The sequence below is a fragment of the Giraffa tippelskirchi genome, chromosome 7, assembly GCF_054371585.1.
Source record: "Giraffa tippelskirchi isolate mGirTip1 chromosome 7, T2T-mGirTip1v1.2.pri, whole genome shotgun sequence".
In the NCBI taxonomy this organism is placed as follows: Eukaryota; Metazoa; Chordata; class Mammalia; order Artiodactyla; family Giraffidae; genus Giraffa; species Giraffa tippelskirchi.
Window position 1 is genome coordinate 125,885,340 of NC_137281.1, and position 16,029 is coordinate 125,901,368.

General features: G+C 45.3%; 1 protein-coding gene across 3 annotated transcripts in view; it reads right to left on the reverse strand.

The window, feature by feature from the left end:
• The window catches only part of SQOR (sulfide quinone oxidoreductase), a 45,848-nt gene extending 30,985 nt beyond the window's left edge, over window positions 1-14,863 (reverse strand). The window contains exon 1 of one of the 3 annotated variants that reach the window (XM_081511398.1): window positions 14,787-14,863. The gene's annotated coding sequence lies outside the window, so the exon portion shown is untranslated. Of the gene's footprint in view, window positions 1-5,232; window positions 5,351-6,267; window positions 6,305-14,786 lie in introns of those variants that run through there. The other 2 variants (XM_081511400.1, XM_081511399.1) reach the window with 2 other exon arrangements.
• Between the last annotated feature and the right edge of the window lie 1,166 nt (window positions 14,864-16,029).

Here is a 16,029-nt window from a genome sequence, read left to right on the forward strand (position 1 = left end):
ACGTCTATGCATATTCCAAGTAATAGCAAGATAATAGAAATACAAGTAGCAACACAATTATAATCATACTTCCCTCCCATGTGCCTAGAACATTACAATTCACAAGGGCCATACCTGAGCCGACACTGGAGGTATTGATACCACTTTACAAATGGGAAAACTGAGGCTCAGAGACCTAAGGTGATCTCCCAAAGGTCACTTGAATCTGCAGCGAGACCAGAGCCACAATGAGTTCTTTCTGTGTAAAGCAACTTTTCCTGAATGCCCTTAGGAGCAGCAATGCAGGCATTAGAAGGAGCCAGCAATTCAGAGGTGGTAAGCTCCCAGTCTGGACCTTCTCCAGCTCTAGATCTCAGGACGACCTCTTCGCTGGGCCCTCAAATGCTATGCCCCAAAAGGGCAGCCTTATAGGCAGATCCAAGTTTTATTGGCAGGGAAGCCTATACAACTTGCAGACCAAAATTACAGATACAAAATTAGATAATATTGGATGAGAAAATAAGTCACAATAAATGTCTAGATCCTTGGTGATTCAGGATTCTTCTGAGATCTCTGTTACTCGTGGGAGTGTCAGCATTTTTATTCTATTCAGACCTTCAGCTAATTGTATGACACCACCCACATTGAGGAGGGCAACCTTCTTTACCCTGTTTACTGATTCCTCCAGAAACACTCTCACATACACACCCAGAATAATGTTTAACCAAATGTATGGGCACCCTATGGTCCAATCAAGTGATACATAACAATAGCCATCACACCCTCTGATTTAAATTATCAAAGGAAATTGTCGCCATAACTGGATTGCCATGAAAATGACACACACTGCCCTTCAAAATGCTATAGTTCCTTAATGTGATCACATCTCATTCTGAAGCACATGCAAGTCTGTAGGCATATCTGCAGCATTTATCAGTGGCACTGGATAAGACACTTCCTGAAACCTTCCTGGAGATATTCTGAATCCTATTGTATTAATCACATTTTTAATTTCTGTATTTTATGATTGTTTGACATCTGGGGGCTTTGTTAGTCCTAAAGAAACGCTGTTTCTAGGACTAGCCAACTTCTAAAAATGTAAACAACTCAGTCTGGAAGCACAACTTTGGTAATTATACCAGCCAACCCAGAGCCCAAACCTGAACCACTTTCTCTGTCTGGCTTTTACATCCAGAAGGCAATATTCCTCACCCCTAATCACCCCAGGGCCAGACATCAAGACGAGGCCAGCCCCTACAGTCCAGGGTCCACTAAAATTATTCAAATTAGCCAGCACCAAACCTGGTCAGTCTGCTCCCCCGCCTCATGAAAATCACACCATAGGTTTTGCCCATGAAAAGTGAAAATGTTAGTCACTCAGTTGTGTCCAAGTCTTTGCAACTCCACGGACCGTAGCCTGCCAGGCTCCTCTGTCCATGGGATTCTCCAGGCAGGAACACTGGAGTGGGTAGCCGTTTCCATCTGCAGGGGATCTTCCCAACCCAGGGATCAAACCTAGGTCTTGATTCTTTACCATCTGAGCCATCAGGGAAACCCAGGTTTTGCCCATTGCTTTCCCCTTAATCTGCCTGCCTCCTGACCAATCTGGGTGCTTCCCCATGTGACCCAGTGTGGTGGAGCAGGCCTCCTATTCCTAGGGAACTGGGAGTCAAAGCTTCGGCTTTCATGGCAGTCATCTCCTGATGGGCTGGCCTCACCATGCCTGATTGAAAACAAATCCCAGGTACATTTTAATACACTTACACTAAAATGCATTCACTACTATTCAGTCAGATGGAAGATTTTACGTGTTTAACAAACTTTGCTCTGCTCCTCCTTACAAATCCGCTCAACTGTCAGGTGGCATTTAAAAAGCAATTTAATCATGTATTACTGTTGAATGCTATAATTATGTGAATGAGTGGGCCAAATTTTACAATTAAATAACATAGCTATGGTATGATTTTTTAATGCAACAATTACTCCTGAAGAATACAGCATGGGGCCTTCCTTTCTTTTGTCACACTCTTTCACCTGTGGTATCGAAACAAGATATCTTCTCCACCAAGGAAAGTTCTCACATCTTTTTTACCCATTTAACCTTGATAAAAGGGAAGTGTCATCAGTCAGAAGTGCTCAAAAAACATTGTCTAAGAAGAACTGTACAAAAAAGATCTTCACGACCCAGATAATCACGATGGTGTGATCACTCACCTAGAGCCAGACATCCTGGAATGTGAAGTCAAGTGGGCCTTAGAAAGCATCACTACGAACAAAGCTAGTGGAGGTGATGGAATTCCAGTTGAGCTATTTCAAATCCTCAAAGGTGATGCTGTGAAAGTGCTGCACTCGATATGCCAGCAAATTTGGAAAACTCAGCAGTGGCCACAGGACTGGAAAAGGTCAGTTTTTGTTCCAATCCCAAAGAAAGGCAATGCCAAAGAATGCTCAAACTATCGCACAATTGCACTCATCTCACATGCTAGTAAAGTAATGCTCAAAATTCTCCAAGCCAGGCTTCAGCAATACGTGAACCGTGAACTTCCAGATGTTCAAGCTGGTTTTAGAAAAGGCAGAGGAACCAGAGATCAAATTGCCAATATCTGCTGGATCATCGAAAAAGCAAGAGAGTTCCAGAAAAACATCTATTTCTGCTTTATTGACTATGCCAAAGCCTTTGACTGTGTGGATCACAATAAACTGTGGAAAATTCTGAAAGAGATGGGAATACCAGACCATCTGACCTGTCTCTTGAGAAACCTGTATGCAGGTCAGGAAGCAACAGTTAGAACTGGACATGGAACAACAGACTGGTTCCAAATAGGAAAAGGAGTACGTCAAGGCTGTATATTGTCACCCTGCTTATTTAACTTATATGCAGAGTACATCATGAGAAACGCTGGGCTGGAAGAAACACAAGCTGGAATCAAGATTGCTGGGAGAAATATCAATAACCTCAGATATGCAGATGACACCACCCTTATGGCAGAAAGTGAAGAAGAACTAAAGAGCCTCTTGATGAAGGTGAAGGAGGAGAGTGAAAAAGTTGGCTTAAAGCTCAACATTCAGAAAACTAAGATCATGGCATCTGGTCCCATCACTCCATGGGAAATAGATGGGGAAACAGTGGAAACAGTGTCAGACTTTACTTTTTTGGGCTCCAGAATCACTGCTGATGGTGACTGCAGCCATGAAATTAAAAGACGCTTACTCCTTGGAAGGAAGGTTATGGCCAACCTAGATAGCATGTTTAAAAGCAGAGACATTACTTTGCCAACAAAAGTCCGTCTAGTCAAAGCTATGGTTTTTCCAGTGGTCATGTATGGATGTGACAGTTGGACGGTGAAGACAGCTGAGCGCCGCAGAATTGATGCTTTTGAACTGTGGTGTTGGAGAAGACTCTTGAGAGTCCCTTGGACTGCAAGGAGATCCAATCAATCCATCCTGAAAGAGATCAATCCTGGGTGTTCATTGGAAGGTCTGATGTTGAAGCTGAAGTTCCAATACTTTGGCCACCTCATGCGAAGGGTTGACTCATTGGAAAAGACCCTAATGCTGGGTAGGATTGGGGGCGGGAGGAGAAGGGGACGACAGAGGATGAGATGGTTGGATGGCATCACCGACTCGATGAACATGGGTTTGGGTAGACTCCGGGAGTTGGTGATGGACAGAGAGGCCTGGCGTGCTGCAATTCATGGGGTCGCAGAGAGTCGGACACTACTGAGCGACTGAACTGAACTGAACCGAAGCTATATTTTTATTTACAGATTTGTCTCCTACACAAAAGGTATTCAGATTAAATTACATTTGCTGCTGCTGCTGCTAAGTCGCTTCAGTCGTGTCTGACTCTCTGCGACCCCACAGACGGCAGCCCACCAGGCTCTTCTGTCCCTGAGATTCTCCAGGCAAGGACACTGGAGTGGGTTGCCATTTCCTTCTCCAGTGCATGAAAGTGAAAAGTGAAAGTGAAGTTGCTCAGTTGTGTCCAACTCTTAGCTACTCCATGGACTGCAGCCTACCAGGCTCCTCCGTCCACGGGATTTTCCAGGCAAGAGTACTGGAGTTTAGCAACACTAAATGTGCAAGTATATATTTATGTAAAGAAAGAGTTATATGAAATTTGCATCATCACAGTTCTGCTATAGCTAAGAGTGTTTCCACAAGTATTTGTTGCATACTTGCTACACACAAGGACCTGTGCCGACAGACAGCAATTTCCCCATCTGCCCTGGTCCCATTCTGAGTCTAGTAGCTTTAGATGCTAATGGAAGAACAGCAGAGCTTGCCAGCTGCTGATAATGCAGGCCAAGAACAAGGTGAGCCAAATTTCAGGGAAAAGTTTTGTTTTTTTAAGGTCTAATTTAAATATTGGAAAATTAAAGGTAATGAGATGTGTGCACATCTTTTATTTTCTAGCTTGAAAGTGTTTGTGTTTTCCTCCACACCCAATATAGTTTTTCTGAATGAAGTTCTACTTTCATTCATTACGTATACATCTGACATGTAAAGGTACTAAATAAATCCAGCCATCTGTTAATTCACTCTATGGCCCGAACATTTGTGTCCCCCAAAAATCCACATGTTGAAATGTTGATTCCCAAAGGTTATGGTGTTAGTCAGGAGGTGGGGCCTCTGGGGTTGATTAGGTCCTGAGGGTTGAGCCCTCAAGAATGGTATCAGTACCCTTATAAAAGAGAGTCCAGAAAGATCCCTCATTCCTTTTACTATGTGAGGACACAGAGAAACAACATCGGCCCTGACCCGATCATGCCAGTACCTTGATCTTGGACTTTCCAAGCTTTAGAACTACAAGAAATAAATTTCTGTTGTATATAAGCCAGCTAGTCTTTGGTATAGGCTTCCTAGGTGGCTCAATGGTAAGGAATTCACCTGCCAAAGCAGGAGACACCAGTTTGATCCCTGGGTCTGAAAGATGCCCTGGAGAAGGAAATGGCAACACACTCTAGTATTCTTGCCTGGGAACTCCCATGGACAGAGGAACCTGGCAAGCTACGGTCCATGAGGTCACAAAAGAGTCAGAGATGACTTAGCAACTAAACAGCAGCAGCAGTCTGTGGTACCATAGTCCCCCCTTATTCACAGTTTTGCTTTCGGTGGTTTCAGTCATCTACAGTGAATGGCAGTCCAAAAATATTAAGTGGAAAATTTCAGAAATAAACAATTCACAAAGTCTAAACTGCATGCTATTCTGAGTGGAGTGATGACATTTCACATCATCCTGCTGCTTCCCACCTGGGACATGACATCCCTTCGTACAGCTTATTCGGCCCGTTAGGCACCTGGTGGCCACCTCAGCTATCAGATCAACTGTACTGCAGTGCTTGTGTTCAAGTTACTCTCCTTCTACTGTGACTGAGTTCTTATCCTTCATTATGACAGGAGCTGTGCTGGATGCTGGGAATAGAACAGTGAACATGTCACATCAGGTCCTTGTGCTGATAGAACTTGCATTCTAGTGGAATGGAGAACACATGAGTCCCTCACCCTCCACTGTAACACCTTCCTGAAATGCTCCCTCCTCCCGTTTCTTCACCTTCGCCATGGCCCAAAGTCCAGCCCAAGTCCCAGCTTCTGTAGTGCCTCCAGCCAGGCTGGTCTACAAACCGTGGTACCTATCCTGCCCTTCTTAGAACTTTCTTGTGGTCATCGTTTATTTGTTGGCATTTTGACACATCTGCTTTCCCAAAGAGGCTGAAATTGCCTGATGGTTTGAGACTGGTTCAGTGGTTCAAGACTCTGGTCCCATCTATCTTCACAACACTGATGGAGTATCTGAGTCCTTCTTGTCATCCCTTGGGTCCAGACAGTTGGGGGCAGCAGGCAGAAAACCTCTGCAGCCTACCAAGAGTATAGCACTCTCTAGCCACCTTCTCAGGAACAGCTGCCAAAAAGTGAGGCACCTGTATTTTTCACCATCTATATCATCTCTGGATTGGGGGTGGGGGGGTGGGGAGTTGGGGTTGGCTTCCAAAACTCTGGGTTTATATCCCAGTTCTTAGACTTAACTTGAAGGAGCAAAATGCAATGTAATCAGTAGGAGCTAAACACCTCTGGTGTTTTGAGGAGAGAAGAAATAACCAATGAACGTTTGGTGAAACAGACATGATCTGAGCAAGAGATAAAAGACTGGCAGCATTTGGACAAGTGGAGATGCTATGCGAGGGTACACCAAGGGGATGGAACAGCATAAGGAAGTAAAAGAGTGGGCTACCACCCTCCAGGCCTCTCCCCAGCTTTCTCTGCTTGCTCCAAGCCCTGAGAGCTCACCTGTGAGATGGGTATCAGCTGGCCTCCCTGGTCCTCTGGCTTCCAGTTGGATTCAGCCAATGGGAGGCACCAGTAGATTAGAGGATGGGAAAAGAATGAAATTAGGATATTTGTTGCCCGGACCCCTCCCAACCAAGCTTCGGCTCAGCAATACTGGATTCCTCCAGCCAAAGGCCTTGGCTCTTGTGGGGTGGCCCTCTCCTCAGCTACAGCTTTTTCTCAGTGTGCCAGCAATCACTCCCTCTGCTTGCTTCTTCAGGCCCCAAATCAATATGTTTGCTTCACTACTCTTGCTGGTTCCCCTTAACCCTGCCCACACCTTTGTAAACAGTTGTTTCATTAAACCCTCTTAACAGCCTTGAGTATGCCAAGTGTTTCCCAAGACCCAGACTAATAAGCTGGGAAGGCCAACCAGAATTGACTGACGTTGAGAGGAGTAGATAATAAGGAAACATCACAGTCCAATTATAAAGGGCCATGCTAGGGAACTGAGGCTTTACACTGAAAAACAAACAAACAAAAAAAACGTTTTAAGAAGTGATAGAACAGAGGAGGCAGCTTTGAGAAAATGAATCTAGTGTCACGGAGAAATTAAATCGAAGGAGAGGCAAAACCAGTTCTGGAAATCAGGAGACTAGTGCAGAGGTCCAGGTGTAATGATAAGGGCCTAATACAGTGTTAGCATTAGAAACACAAATAAAAACTTAGATAAGACAGAGAAAAGGTAAAGAGAATGATTGAATGAGAGGTAGGAAGGGCCCCTGCAAGAAAACAAAACAAAAGCCAAAGTTGACATCTAGGCAGCTGAACAGAGAGGAATTGTGTGGGCAGAAACAGGGAAGTCTAGGCAAGGGCCTGTCTGGGCTAGTCTGGGACAGTTAAGAGATTTAGGAAACAGAATCACCTAGAATGAGCATGGCACAACTGTGGGCAAGGAAGAAGGGAGTCTAAGCCAGAGTCTGCTGGGAGAGGGAAAAGAAGTCTAGGTAGGCATGCGTAAGCAAAGTTTGGGGTTGGAAGCTTAATCCTAGACAAGAGTCATCTAACCTAAGGGTCACAAAGAAGCAACCTGAAGGCCCAATGCAGACCAGAGCTGTGTTTCATTTGACTCACAAATTCTGCTTAAATTCTGAATTAGTACCAACATTAAAAATTTTGAATATGCCAGGTGGCGCTACTAGTAAAGAACCCACCTGCCAATGCAGGAGACATAAAAGACACGGGTTCAGTCCCTGGGTTGGGAAGATCCCCTGGAGGAGGGCATGGCAACCCACTCCAGTATTCTTGCCTGGAGAATTCCATGGACAGAGGAGCCTGGAGGGCTACAGTCCATAGGTTGCAAAGAGTCGGACACGACTGAAGGGAGCACGCACACACCTTCAAAATTCCAGATGGTTGGCCTCTCCGACAACACTAAGCCCACATTCTCCCACGTCAGCTGTCACCTGGAACTGCCCATCTACAGATTGGTCACTGCTCATCTACACCCTGAACGAAGTTAAAGCTCACCCAGCCCCACATAGCCAAGATACGTATTTGTTACTGCTTTGGAGAAGGAAATGGCAACCCACTCCAGTGTTCTTGCCTGGAGAATCCCAGGGACGGGGGAGCCTGGTGGGCTGCCGTCTTTGGGGTCACACAGAGTCGGACACGACTGAAGCGACTTAGCAGCGGCAGCAGCAGCAGCAGCAGCCCTGGCTGCGTGTGAGCTGTAGTCCCTGCTAAAGGCAATGAGTACCCTTGGAAGTTCTTAAGGAAACTGAAGAAGACCCCTGCGAGGGAGTTGAGAGGATGACTTAGAGCAATTCAGTTGAATTCAGCATTTTTGAGTGTTTACTATGTGCCAGGCACTGTGCTAAGCACTGAGGAGCCCAGGATGAGAAAGAAGACCAGGGATATGAAGGTCATTCAGTAGCTGATTCAGAAATTTAGGAACCAGCAAGGATTTGGAATAGACATGAGAACAGAGATGAAGGTGTGAATGCAAAACCGATGTTGAAGCAATTTTTGTGACAAATTAGCCACAAGGGATAAATAAAGAAGGATGTGAAATGGGACCTTGCTCTGGGTGGCTATATGGAAGAGAGGGTGTAAGTCACAGGGTTGGATTACTCAAAGTGCAGCAAAGGTCCAAAGCAACAGGGGAGAGAGGGAAACCACACCCTTTGAAAACCTTGAGAACCAAAGGAGTGGAGCCCATGGAGGGATTAGACAGGCAGCACCCTTCCTCTTGGCTCACCTCCCCTTGAGCAATGGCATCGCCTGTGTTCAGGAACTGGATTACTATTTTGTTAACAAATAAAGAAAATGGAGCAACCTTCACTTAGGCCTGCAGGGCCATGTCAGAACTCTACCTCTAGAGCTGTTGCAATGCCAAATGTTTGTTTAAACATTAAGCTGTGAGACTAGTGCTCTAGGAGTGGACCAGGAGCAAATAGACCCAGGAAATAATTCCACACAGCTCCTTGATGATTCAGGGCTTAGAGTCACATTGGGGTTCTTTAATTCCCTGTTTAGGAGGAAACTGTAGGAATTTTCTTTAAAGAATTGCTGATTAAGAGTTACTAATGAGGATGCAGCAATGAAACACTGGCTCCCTTTGCTGCTGAGAAATTTCCTACAAGTTTTCCTAGCCTATATACATTTTACAGTCAGAAAGACTTATAATAGGGAAGGACTGATGATTTCACCAAACCGTGCATTAACTAAGCAGAAAACAGAAAGTCTGTTCATGGAAGGGAAATTAGCTCACATTACAGATCCAGAAAAGGAAAAAATGTCAGTCAATTGGATTATTGCAACTGAAAATTTTCAGGTTTTGACTGAATTATATGGGGGGAAGTACCTTGTTTTCTTGCTTGCTTTAGCCAGTGGGAGCTTGACCGCTCATGTTCTAGTGCATAAAACATCACAATTTAGCTCGCCTTTAACCCCACCATTCACAGTTGGCCTTCAGTCAAATAAGTATACTGAAGGTTTCAACATTTGCATAAGCCTGTGCATGTCCATCCTGAGACTGTAGAACAAGGCACACAGCAGAGGGGGAGCCTAACACAGAATTAATTTGCTTCCAGTCACACAGCAGGGACCCAGCTTTGCCTTGGTCTCCTGAACCCGTTCAATGGTCACAATAAAAGTATGCATCAGCCGCAGGAGTGCTGTGATTCCCACTCAGAGTTTCACATACAAGAAGACTCTGAGGAATGGAGTTTCATTATAAACAGGGACTGGCCAATTTGTCAGACATATTGTTGCCTGGAATCCAGCGTGTGAGGTCTTAACACAATGAGAAGAGACTCTTTAATTCTAAGTTATACAAGTGTCCTTTGAATGTGATTGAAGAGATGCCAAATTCAGTCCTTGAATGGTTAGGACAGAATGATGGGGTACCAGGTAACAGGTGTGCCAGGCTCCTCAAGCTCGTGTCTTTCCCACATCTAGATAAATCACACGGTTCCCCATTACTGCATAAGGCTTGTATGAGGATATGTCAGCAGTCAGAGACCCAAATCCATATTCCAGGTAGTGCCAGGTAGGGCTCGTCCTTAACTATTCTGAGTCATGTTTTCTTCAACAATGGAATAAAGGATTGAATTGTATACGTTCAAAGGTCCCTTCCTTCTCTAAACACTGTGATCCTCTAAATGAGGGGGAAAGGGAAATGGGTTCACAAGCCGATACTCAAATGGGAATATTTGTTCTACTAACTTTTTAAACTGATCGGGCTCTGACTTATTGCAGCAAACAATGACAAGGGTTTGTAACCAGGCCTTGAACATAATCAGAATGGGAACCATATCTCCCTTTATGTTCCCCCAAGTCTGACCAGGATTCACTGGGAGCCGCTGTGCACTATCCAAGATACAAGAAAAACACCAGAAAAAAAAAATCACTGAAGGTTTTCTATGTGACAGGACAGGCTATGTTCTTCACATAATTTCTCACAACAACCTGAGGGGTTGGTATTATTATCCCTGTTTTATAAGTAAGGAAACAGACATTGTGGAGCCATCATGGGCAAGTCACAAACACTTTGAGTCCATTTCCAGAAGTGTAAAATAAGTCACTGAGTCCAGCTGACTTTAAAGGCCCCTCCTTCTCTGTGACTCAAAACAAGCTTAGATTTGACTACCTAGAACTTGAAAGGCTCACGATTACTGTGCAAACCCAGTTGGCCGGAAAATAGGATGTCTAGTCCCCCACCTCAAGCACCATTCACAGGCTCACAGAAACACAAAACCACATCTACTAAACACAGAACTCCTTGGGATGCTCTCACATTCTGTACTGTAAGCAAGGTGATTATTAAAACCCATTATTTTACTACAAAGACATCATGGGCTGCCTTAAAGCAAACTGCCAAGGAAAAAAGAAAGTACGCAGAGTGAAATCACCATAGGCCCCAGAAGTCAGAGACTGGTCCCAGGATAAAGACAGAGGTACTCCTCTCCGTTACTGTAGATAGGGTCGGAGCTGCTGCACGGAATGAAAGCTCACTGACGACCAAGCTAGGGTCAAAACTTGGAAAATCATTATGATTAGAAAGGAATTACCCCATGGTCCTTAAGAATCATCACCAGCACCATCAACCCATCACCCAACACGCAATTATAAAGCATCTGCTCTGTACATGGCTCAGCAGCTAGGCTGGTCATTTGCTTAAGATGCCAAGTTCTGTTTTTTCCTAACTGTCAGGATCATGAAAGGGAAGAAGGCCTTAACAACCTCAGATAGGTTCCAAGGGACAATACAGAGTATCTCTAGAAAGAGGATATGAGATTCTCTTGGGTAGGTAAGGAAGAGGGGATCTAAGAGAAACTGAAGGATCTGCTGGGATCATGACTTAGAATAGAGTGCCCAGACCTATTTACTTGCTAGTGAAAGTGAAAGTGAAAGTGAAGTAGCTCAGTCGTGCCCGACTCTGCGACCCCGTGGACTGTAGCCCACCAGGCTCCTCCATCCATGGGATTCTCCAGGCAAGAATACTGGAGCAGGTTGCCATTTCCTTCTCCAGGGGATCTTCCCCACCCAGGGATCAAACCCAGATCTGCCGCATTGCAGGCAGACGCTTTAGCCTCTGAGCCACCAGGGAAGCCCATTTACTTGCTAGGCTGCCCTTAAAAACAAAACCAAACAAGAAAAAAAAAAAAAACCAGGCTAAACGACAGAAATTTATGTTCTAACAGTTCAGGAGGCTGGAAGTTCAAGATCAGGGGCCCTTGAGGCCCTATGTAATGACAGCAGTATAATATTTTGATATATTAACCAACTCTTTTCACTCTGATATTCCTAGTTACCCTGGGAGTCAACCCCACTCAGGCAACCAGACATGTGGCATGGAGGGTTCATCCCTTGGATCTGCAGAACCAAAGGGTCAGATGCTTAAGCTTTTGTTTTCAAAGGGCAAAGTGCAGATTTAATTAGTCTGCCTCATTAACATCAGGCTATCCTACAGCAAAAATTGAATCAGAAATGTCAGTGGCTCGGCAAAAGAAAACTTATTTGAGTTGAGCCTTCCTTCTCCATCTTTTAGCAACATCATTTGGAACACACAGCCTTGAAGGTCAGTGTAACAAAGGAAGAAAGAGAATGAAGAACTCATATGCCATCTAACATTCCTCAGCCTGTACAGTATTCTGCTCAGGCTTTCATAACAAGATATCACAAACTGGGTTGCTCAAACAGCAGAAATTTATTTCTTACTATTCTAGAAGCTGGAAGTCCAAAATCAAGGTGTCAGCATGTATAGTTTCTCCTGAGGCCTCTCTCCTAGGCCTGGGCCTCCTTACGTCCTCGTGTGGTCTTGTCTCTACATGCACCCCTCGTGTCTTTTCCTTTTTTTTATAAAGACACTAGTCATAATGGATTAGGGTCCTACCCTTATGATCTCATTTAACCTTAATTCCCTTTTTAAAGGCCCTCTCTCTGAACAGTCAGATTCTAAGGTATGGGGATTAGGATTTCGACATACGAATTTTTGAGGGGATGCAATTCAGTCCATAACACCAGTATTTGCACCCTCCAAAGTTGCGGCCATAGAGAGCCCCAGTATGCGCTAAATTTACTGCCCTTTACAAAGTTCTCTCTCCATCTTTCCACCCCAACTTAGCAATTTTACAAAGTAAATCACAGGGGTCACTGGCTGAGTCTGATTTTCTTCTTCCTATTAACATCCACATTTATTGGATTACATAGACTTTTAAGGCTGGGCATTAAGAAGCAGCTAGCTGGCTTTAGGTCTACAGCCTGTAGCAACTTGCATCTACTGCTCCTATTTACCAAATCTTCAAGGGTCATAGAGGAGTTATGTAATGTGCAATGTGACAGGGGAAGGTGAAAAGACAAGAGGAAAGAGAAATGTGCCACTGGGCCCAGAAATGCCTCATCATGGGTCGGTCTCTACTCCCTATAAGACAACTTCCTGTGTTATATCACATCAAATTAACGAGCCTAGACACAGGTAAGATGGAGGAGAAACTGTTCTGCAAAGGAGTTCTAGTTTCCCATCAACACGAAATTTCATTTTCTCTGGCAGAACACTAGTCACAAAGACCCACACACATAGACCCAAGGGCCCTGACTGACATTTCAAGCATTCCAGCTCCAGATGTGTTCAGCCACTAGGAAAAAGAAACCCAAATTATTTTAAGCAGAGTCATTTCACAAACCACCAGCTGTCCCCTGGATAAATTCTGAGTTTTTTAGTTGTAGTTACAAGCAATAATTTCTAATGTACTTATTCATTCAAAAAATATTTATTGACTAATTTCTGGAGAAGGAAATGGCTACCCACTCCAGTAATCTTGCCTGCAAAACCCATGGACAGAAGAGCCTAGAGGGCTACATTCCACAGAATGGCAAGAGTTGGACTCAACTCAGCGACTGAACCACCACCACATTCTATGTACCAGGACTGGGGACATAATTGCAATGGCTTGGGGTCCAGAGAGGAACAAAAGTTCTAATAAACAGTACTTATTTCACTCCTTTGTGCCAGGTACAGCACTGGACATCTTAAATACAGGGGAAGGTATGATTATCTCCACAGTACAATGAAGAAGTGAAGGTGAAAAGAAGCCCAAAAGACAAGCTCATGCTGCTAGTCAGTGAAGCATGAAGATCAGAAGTCATGTGACCTGACTTCCTGGGTAGTCCTTTCCACTTAACCACAAACTTGGGTAGAAAATAAACATTTATATCTTCATTTTCACTAATTTCTAACTGAAATTTAGCACTTCCTTCAATTTATATAGTGGCTCAGATGGTAAAGAATCTACCTACAATGCAGAAGACCCGGGTTCGATCCCTGGGTGGGGACGATCCCCTGGAGAAGGGAATAGCTACCTACTCCAGCATTCTTGCCTGGAGAATCCCATGGACAGAGGAGCCTGGCAGGCTACAGTCCATGGGGTCGCAAAGAGTCTAACACAACTGAGTAACAAACACTTCATTCATCTCAGGCAACAAACCCCAGCAGATACAAGCAGTACCTATGACTTTATCACCAAAAGAAATCACAGATATTTTCTTATATTACAGGCATTACCCAAATCTTGAAATATTATTTATGTTCGTTACTATTTCAAAATTATGATAGCTATTAGATCCACTGCTAGATGATGTTACTTATTGCATTATTTTTAAAAGGTATATATACTACTACATCATCAATTCTCTTAATATTTGGACAACTGATTTGGAATAGGTATCCTTTATAACACTCTGCCTTTTATTTTACACCTTCAAAAGCAGTGAACTCAAAAGTGGTCCTTAATCTTCCCAGAACTGCCAAAGTGGTACATGGCACAAAAATGGGTCAGAACCCTACACCACAGCAATGGGCAGTCGAGGCAAATCCAGAGCTCTGCTCCCTGTGTCTTTGAGTAAGAGGCTAGGTTGGGATTTTTATTATTAAGAGAGAGAAACGAAGAGAAAGGAAAGCACCCCAATTTCACCAGAGGGCCCTTTCCACCAGTGTCTGTTTAGCACGGGCCCTAAATGCTCTCCTCGGCTGGTTCCGGCCATAGCTGAAGGATACTTCTTGAGCCCCCGCCCTTCCGTCCCACAGGCTGTGTGGATAAACGCGCCCCACTGTGGGCAGACCAGCAGACGTCACCTCCTACCCCGGGGGGCTGAGAACCCCTTGCGCGCTGGGACCACGCCTGAGTGACACAGTCAACAAGTGGAAGATGCCAGAAATTCCTACACACCAGGGCAACAAGAAATTCCCATACACAAGACCACGGATACATTGGTTTTTAACCGCCCCTCACAGGACAGCAGCTCCACGACCCCAGGGCGTCGCAAGACCCGGGTTCCAGCAGGGGCTGCAAAAGCTGTGGATGCCGCGGGTGGAGAAGAAAAGTGTGAAGCGGAATGGAACGCGATGCCCAGGGGCCGCGCTGTCCCAGCTGCGAGACAGAGCTGGGTTAACATTCGGCCTTAGGGGTGACCTTTCTCACCGCCGGGTCCCTTTTCCCTGGCCAAATGCCTGATATCGGCGGCGGGATGCCTCTTACCCAGAGGTGCGCGGAGCCTCCGGCCACAGCGTTGGCGCAGCAAAAGCTGCCGCTCCCTGCGAGGGCTTGCGGTCTCTGCTGGGGCCCGTCCGGCCCCCGGGCGGAGGCTGGAGGCGGGGAGAGCAAGCCTCCCCCTGAGGAAAGTTCCGGAAAGGTTCCGCCGCTGCCCCGCCCGGCGCCACAGCCCGGGGAACCAGGCCAAGTGCAGGCTACACCCAGGCTCCCAGCGCGCACGGGGGACAGCCGGGGGCGCGGGTCCAGCGGGTCAGGGGCACTGCCGGCAGGGCAGACTCGCCTCTACCCGCCAGCGCACCGTGCAGTGCAGCCGGGACCCCTTGGTGCGACAGAGGAGGGGACGGAGGCCCCCCGCGCGCAATCCCGTGTGCCTACACTGTTGCGTAACTGGGAAGGACAAAGGTGAAGGCGGGTCTGTGGATGAAGGCCCTGGCGGTTTGTGTCGGGTCCTCCAGTGAGCCCTGTGCTTCTCATCTGGTCCCCAGGGCTATCCAGAGAGACCGCTTTCCCGCGCTTCTTTCACACATAAAAGGTAACCGAGGCTGAGAGAAGCCCCCAAACTTGCCTTGGTAAGCAAGCGCCAGAGCAGCGCTCTCAACCCCAGGATGGAGGTCATGGTGAGCAGGCTTTCAGACACTAATCTCCACGCCACGTTGGGTCCGACTTTCATGAACGGACATTTTCAATTGGCGGCTTTTTCTAAGTAGGTGTGAAGCGCAGGTGAGTAGTTCTCCACTACATGAGATCTAGAAAGCCTTTTTATAACATATATAGGATGTCCAGAAGTCTTACTGCAATTTTAAGCTTTAATTTCAGATGTGAGTTAACAAACTTTCTTTTAAAAAGTGCCTTGAAAGTTTAATTCTTTTACATTTATTTCATTCTGTGAATTTTGAGTAATCTTTTTTCAATTTTTTGTTTCAGTCAACTTTTGAAGGTTAAATCCTAGCAAACCAAAAATTTGAGGCAATCACAGAGAGGTGGGAGCCTAATAAAGTTGAATTTCTGAGCTCCTCCCTCTGGTTTTGTCTTGTTAGGTTTATCTATTGAGGTAACGCTGGTCTATATTATGTTTTCCACTTCTATCTCTGTATACCCTACAGCACACTTAACACCAAAAATTGTTTCCATCTAATTTTTTTAATCCATCCAACACTCTGTGTCTTTCAATGTGTGAATTCAATCCATTTACATTTAGGATGATTATTGATAAATGAGGACTTAATAT